The following is a 7771-nucleotide window of genomic DNA, read 5'->3' on the forward strand; positions in this document are numbered from 1 at the left end:
TGGTGTTTTCCCTTATACTCCTAACCATGTCTTAGTTCATGTCTTAGTTACTCCGTGTTCTTGCTAGTATTCAAATTTCAAAACATCTTCTCCCACTGTGGGACTTCCTTTTCCACTCTCAATTCCATTGGTGAATAATATTCTTAATTTTGATATGACCTAACTTACTGGTCTTTTATGACTTGTGGAGTTTTGTATCCTATGACTTAAGAATCTATGCAGATATAAAAAGCAGGGCTATCAACAGTTTCAGGTGATCAGAATTGTTAGCAAGACCATCCAAGGATCACAAGTTACCCATCAAGCTCTGAAACGGAAGAGAAAGAAATGAAGGAAGATGAGATTCGGCAGTAGGAAAGAGAATGAAGAGAACCCAGATATTTGTAGTGAAGCTGCAAAACATAGTTCCCTTCAAAGGTAGGCAAAATCACCTTATAGATCATTCCTCTTTACTCTCAAACATTTCATAACAGAACCAATTTGTGCAAGTACTATTCTTATTTGCATTCAGTAGGCCTCCCTGGAAGAAAAGAAAATTCTTCCTTGTTACAATCCCACATTCATCTCTTGGTATTTCCTTATGTGCTGCTTTGAAATCAGCATCATTCTCTCAGTCTCCCCCCAACCATCCCCTGTTCTCAGGAATTATCTTCAAATGGACAGGACAGAATGACTATGCCCAGCAGGGGCAGAGGCACGGAACATTCTAGGACATTTTGTCCCTTGTAGCTCTCTGTGGGAGGTGCTGACTGTTCCTTTCTTGTGGTATGTCCTTGGCCTGTTTACCTGTCATGTAATTGTAAAATCTCATAGCAAACAAGACTCAACCAAGACCCAAAGCACCCTCCCCAAGTCTCCCATAGCATTCCCAGGAGAGTGTGCACCTCAATTCCCTCATAACTAGAGTTATTACCCAAAGGCCTCTATTCCATCTCTCATTCATTATAGAAGTTCCCCAAAGCTGAACTACTATCTTTATTCCTATAGTTTGTACTCATTGGCTAATTTGTTAACAAATTTATGATTCAAGAAACCATCATTGACCACTTTACCATGAGCTAGTTGAGGATCTCAAAAAGAGATTGGGATCTAGTGAGAGAGATCACTAGAAGGGAACTAGAAGACATTCAAATTAAAGTGCTAAGGAAGGTCCCCTTAAAAGGTGGATATCTGAAAAGGACTTTCAAAGCTAATAAAGCCAGGTGCTGGTGGCTCAAGCTTGTAATCTTAGCACATAAGAGGCTGATTCCTGAAGATTGCAATTCAAAACAAACCCTGGCAGAAAAGCTTGTGAGACTTTTATCTCCAATTAATCAGAAAAATCCTGAAAATGGAGCTTCAGCTCAAGAGGCAGAGCACCAGATATGAGTGGAAAACCCAAACAAGAGTGTGAAGCCCCAGTACCAAAAAGGAAGGAAGGAATAGTGGGTAAGAGAAAAAGGAAAGTAAAAGCCAATAAGGAGGTAGCTGATTGAAGAAGGACCAGGAAAGAAAATGATAATGTAAAAGAATAGAAATGTGAAATAATCTGACAGTTTGTTAGGTAAGTAGGTGTTTGTTAAGACCTGACTAAAGTGGGGTTAGAAAGGACAGGATAGTGCATGTGGGCAACTAAAGGGCCCCAGGGAATGGCAACTTGGTCTTGCTTTTGTGAATATGTAGTAGGCTGAATAGTAACTCCCACTCCAAGATTTTTACATCTTAATCTTTGGAACCTACCATTGTTACCACAGGGTCAGAGAGACTTCAAAGATGGGATTACAATAAGGATCTTGAGATAAGACGTTATCTTGTGCTAACTGTCAATCGCACAAGTCCTGGTGTAAGAGAAGATTTGACCACAGAAGGACAAGTATACATGGTGATGCTAGCAGCTACTGACATGATGAAGAAATGAACCATAAGCCAAGGAACTCATGAGGCTGCTGGAAGCTGACACATTTTTCTCTCTCTGAACTGCAAGAAGGTGTTAACATCTTTATTTTGGCCCTGTAAGACTCCCAGTCTCCAGAACTTTAAGATAATAAATGTATGTCATCTGAATTTTGTGACTTTCTTTTTTCCAGTACTGGGGCTGAAACTCAGAACCTGGGTACTATCCCTTAGCTTTCTCACTAAAGACTGATGCTCTACCACCACTTGAACCACAGCTCTACTTCTAACTTTTTGCTGGTTAAGTGGAGATAAGATTCTCACAGACTTTTCCTGCTTGGGATTCTTTGGAACAACAATCCTCAGATCTCAGCTTTTAGAATAGAATAAGTAAGATTACAGTCATGAGCCGCTGGCACATGGCTATGATTTGATTTTACAATAGCAAAAGGAAAATAATTCAAAGTATAGAACTCAAAGAGTATAGAATTCAGCTTTTTGTTTACTATGATGCATTTCCAAGAAGCTAATGATTAAAAAATATTGTTTACAGGGAACAAAAATGAATTCTGCATGAACTATGACTTCTAGAAAGAATGTTTTTATTCCAAACACAACTTTGTTACAGATAACCACACATTCAATTCTCTATTACTTGTTAAGTGTGACTGTTACTAAGTCTCTCTCAGATTATTTTCTCATCCACAGAAATGAGAATTATTACACATAACTCACAGAATTGTTTTAGGATTCAATCAGCTAAAGGGTGTTACAAAAGGAAGAGAATGCTTTCCCTAAGAAGAAAAACATTGCTGAAGTGAAAAGAGAAAAGACCTTCATGGTTGTTGGGTTTGGAGTGGGACTTGGTTTTTTGTTTGCTTATATATTTTGTTGTTGTTTTGCTTTGTTTTGTTTCTTGTTTTTTATAGTAGTAGAGCTTTAACTCTGGGCCTCATACTTGCTGGGCAAGTGTTCTACCATTTGAATCCTACCTCCAGCCTATGGTGGCTGAAATCCAAACCCTTTAGCCAGGGTAGATATCTAGATGAAGCCATTCACAACATGGATACCGGTACAAAAACAGTGAGATAATGGTTACAAGTAGAAAGAAGAAGAAGAGGGACCATCTACAAAGATGGTAGCAGCCTTGGAAGGATGAAATCTCCCTGAGAAGTTGAGATGTTTCTTATGAAGGACACGGGGTAAGGTTGTGGCTAGATGGTTTAGTTTCCTTAGAGAGTAAACAGTGAGCACCTTATTTGAAACAAAGCAGACTATGGTTGAGATATGATCCTGGCTCTGATACTAGAAGAATTGAGAGTGAGAACATTTTCAGAAACTGGGCTTCAGATCCCAAGGAAGAGTTCACCTGAAATAAGTTCAGAGAAACTTCTTTATCTCCTCCCCTGTCTCTAAATTGATCTCCATAAAATTTTCTGGGAAGCTCCAAGAGCCTTCCAATCTCCCAGGTATGGGAGGCTTTTGAACATCCCAAGGAGTACAGGGAAAAAATCACCCCAAAACATGGAAGAAATTTTTCTGGGATTGGGATAACTTTATCAATAAACATACATAATATTCTAAGATTCCCCTGTCATGTTGTATCCTATTTTATTAGTTATTGCCCTCAGGTAAACAAACATTTCCCTCTCAGGACACAGATAAATGTTTCTAGAGAAACACAACACACACACACACACACACACACACACACACACACACACACACACACACACACACACACACACACACACACACACACACACACACACACACACACACACACACACACACACACACACCCATACACATAGAAGAGATAAGGAAGCCCTGGGAGATCTAATTCAACTTTAGCCAGAGGCCTTTCCTCCCAGCCTGTACTTTACACATTATCACAGCTTGTTTCCTTAGAAGAAAGTAGAAGAAGGGCAGTTCTGCTGTATGCCTGTACCAGAGTCTCTTTCCTCCTCTTCTAGCTTTATAAAGGAAGCTAGTGGCTAGCTTTCACAACACCTCACTCCGAACACCTTTCATCAACCCAGGAAGAAAATGAATACACTACTCTTCTTGAGCTTATTTCTTCTCTGCTTTCCAGACAGTAAGTTTCAACAATGGGAGGGGGGGATGAGGAGAGGGAGGTATTTCAGGGGTGCTATTTTATACTCTATAAGCATCACCCAGGCATTACAGTTCAAAGCTGGAGCCTCAGTACAACCTGAGCTTCTGGATATTGCAAAGGTTAAATATGATATTCTAAATCAAGTAAAAAATGTTCTCATTACTAAGAGGAAGAAAACAATTTTCAGATGCCTTATTTACGTATTTATTGTCTTTGCATCAAACTTAACCCATTTCCATTTCCCATGTTCATAACACACTTTTATCCTGCATTCTGTTCTACTTTCTTAGTTTCCCTTTTCTCTCTCATTTTATTTATAAATAGGGTCTCACTATATAGCCTGGGTTGACTTCAAAGTTATATTTTTCCTACCTCTGCCTCTCAAGTGCGGAGATTACAGGCATGCCCCCACCATACATGGTTCTCTAATTGTTTCTTTTCATGGTGGTTTTGCTGAATTCTCTATTGTACCTGACCTTTAAATTCTGGGATTGGACTTGAAACTGTCCATAGAGACAGAGCCACCCTATGTCAGCTCATCCACTTCCATGTCAATTAAAGTCTGTGTGTTGAACAGTTTTAATTTTGCATCTCTAGCCAGATGGCTATTCGGAGCTTTAGCTTGTATCAACAAATGGGATTGCTTTTGGAAATCAATCTTCAAATATGCTTCACTCTCTTATCACTACCCTAAAATGAGTGACCAGTGTTTGTGTTTTCTACCTACTGAATGTGTTTGAAATACAATGTTAATTTCTATTTTGGTAACTTTTCATATCCGCTATAAACTATAAAAGTTTTTGGAGAGAGTTTGGCTCATTTTTTTTTATCAATTTAATAATGAGAAATACCTTTTGTGTTTTTTTTAAACAATGATTCAAAATAATCCAAGTTCTTGAAGAAAAAAAAGATAAACAAATTTGACTCTGTAAAAATTAAAATAGTCATTGTGATAAAAGGCAAAAAGGCAACTCACATCTCAGATAAAATGGTTAATATCCCTACTGTGGAATGAGTTCTGTTAAAAAATCAAAAAGACATATGAAAACTTGCTCACTTTCATTCCTTATAAAAGAGAAGTGTCAATGAAAAGAACAAATAACAAGTACAAATTTTTGCCTAGCAAATTGTCAACATCTAGAAGTGTGCTAATTTACTACAGTTCCTAGTTCTGCAGAGAGAAGAATTTTCCAAGCATTGATAACAAGGTTATAGTTTTATTTCCTCCAAAGAACCAAATTACCAGTTGTTTATCTTTCTTCTTCTTCTTCTTCTTCCTCCTCCTCCTCCTCCTCCTCCTCCTCCTCCTCCTCCTCCTCCTCCTCCTCCTCCTCTTCCTCCTCCTCCTCCTCCTCCTCCTCCTCCTCCTTCTTCCTCTTCTTCTTCTCCAGCAATTCTGTTTCTATGAAAATAATATTGTGCTCACACACAAATGAAATTCTATCATGATGACCTCATTAGGTTCAAATGTATAATGTTATGCCTTATTTATTGCAGCAAATAATAACAGAAAGTGCAAATAACTTGGGGTGGATTTTGGGGAAAAACAGGCAGATGGCCAGGGCTGAGGGACTGTGATTGGCATGTTCCCAGAGCTCATCCTCAGGCTCCAAAGGAAGAACACAGCCTGGCTCCCCTCTGACCTTGCTGGTACATGTCTAGAGCTTTTAAGTGCTTGACTAAATTATTTCTCTACCTTTTCATCCCATAGTAATCTTTTTTGTTGGTGGTGGTGGTGGTTGTAGGGCGTGAACTCAGAACCTGGTCTCTGGCCCTGAGCTTTTCTGCTCAAATCAAGTGCTCTACCACTGTGAGCCACAGTCCCACTTCTGGTTTTCTGGTGGTTAATTGGAAATAAGAGTCTCATGGACTTTTCCACTCTGGCAGGCTTCACACTGTGATCCTCAGATCTCAGCCTTCTGAGTAGGATTACAGGTGTCAGCCACTAGCACTTGGCCCACGGAAAATCTTTCTACCACTCCAATCAATCTTCGTTATGATTTAACTGACTATATATGGTTTTTATTTCCTTTAATTAATTCACCTGTGTTTGTCTTAAAATATAAGTAGAAATTAATCAGCTCACAGAGTCTATGTCTTAGCACTTTAAAATCTGCCTCCTTACCCGATAAGCTAATTTAAGCAGAAATTCTACAAATACCAGCTGATAGAGTGAATGGACAATAATAAACTCAGTATGCAACACTGAAGCCTCTTTTTGATGCTATAACTTCACTTTTCCTATTGGTTCACAACCCAGCCTAAATACTGTTTTCTCTCTGCCATACAGCTATAGGTCTTCTCTGTTATAAGTGCCGGTATGCACATAACTCTGCCTGTTTATCTGGCCAAGGAACTTGCCTGGCACCCAAACATGGGTCATGCTCAACTATATCCTACTACAAGGGTAAGTGGGGCGCATGCAGACTCCCAAACTTCCTCAAAGCATCATCACAGCTGCTAGTGGCTGAGATAAAGAACTTGACATTGTTTAGCCCCTCTACATGGTAAAACCAAAGAATCAAAAGGGGAGATGAGCCAAGAAGGAGTTCTTGCCAGCTTGTCATGGAAGGATTTGGTTCCAAAATCAGTTAGAATGTACTGTACTGTGGGAGCATGATCTTCAAGAAGCCAGGGAAGGGAACGCAGTGCTAAGGAGTTTTCCTCTTGGCAGTGAGTTTTAGAGAGCCAGTATTAAGATCACCACCTCCACACTTACAACAGGCTTCTTCGTTTTTAGAAGGAAGACATCTATACTCACAGCAAATGTGTAAACATAATTGCTATGAAGATCAATACACCTATCGGGATGAGTTGAATGTGACATTGTGCTGTAATAGAAATTTATGTAATATCTACTAGATGGAGAACAGGATCTTTCAGAAAGCCATCTTCTGTTCAAGATCCAGAATCACATAGCAGCCAACATGAGCAACTTTCTTTCCTCCATTTAATTTCAGCTTGGCCTAAGACTCCCGAGGCCCATAAAATCATGAGCATTGTAAAAACAATTCCACTCTCAGCTGTGTGTCCCCTTTTTGATTTGTAATTTCTAGCCCCAGAATAGGTCCTCATCCCCCAGATTTTTTTTTAATATCTTAATCTCTGGAAGCCATGAATTGTGCCTTATATTGCAAAAGAGACATTGAAGACATAATGATCTTGAGACAGGAGGTTATTTGAATTATCTGGGAACAGCGATGTCTAAATGCAGCTTTAAGGGTACTTGGAAGAGAGAGGGAAAAGAGATTTGACTTCAGAAGAGGAAAAGATAATTGTGATGGATGATATAAGTAGTAATTTAAAATGACCCTAAAGGACATGAGCCAAGAAACACAGAAAGCCACTAGAAGCTGAAAAGGGCAAGGAACTAGGGGTTCCTGAGCCACTAACTGAGATCTGAGAATCATGGTTCGAAGCCAGCCCAGGCAGGAAAGTTGGTGAGACTCTTACCTCCAATTAATTACAGAAAAAGCTGAAAGTGATGCTGTGGCTCAAGTGATACAGCACTAGCCTTGAGCAAAAGCAGCTCAAGGACAGCACCCAACCCTAGAGTAGAAGCCCCAACACTGGCCAAAAACAAAAACAAAAACAAAAAATAAACAAAAATAAACAAAAAAAGGAAAAAACCAAAAAACCAACAAAAAAAAAAAAAGGGCAAGGAAATGGATTCCCCTCCGAGCTTTCAAAAACCAGCTCTGCTGACATCTTGATTTTAGCCTTGTAAGATTGATTTCTGACTTCTGATCTCCATGACTGAATAAATTTGTGTTGCTTTAA

The 7771-nt window shown here is 39.3% G+C and overlaps 1 long non-coding RNA gene across 1 annotated transcript; it reads left to right on the plus strand.

Moving 5' to 3' along the window:
- Positions 1–3652: 3652 nt before the first annotated feature.
- Positions 3653–7771, plus strand: LOC138838866 (uncharacterized). Its single transcript, XR_011375778.1, has 3 exons — positions 3653–3970; positions 6282–6398; positions 6732–7771. It is a non-coding gene; the product is annotated as an uncharacterized lncRNA (long non-coding RNA).

The sequence above is a fragment of the Dipodomys merriami genome, unplaced genomic scaffold (assembly GCF_024711535.1).
Source record: "Dipodomys merriami isolate MVZ:Mamm:240054 unplaced genomic scaffold, mDipMer1.0.p SCAF_29, whole genome shotgun sequence".
NCBI classification, from domain to species: domain Eukaryota; kingdom Metazoa; phylum Chordata; class Mammalia; order Rodentia; family Heteromyidae; genus Dipodomys; species Dipodomys merriami.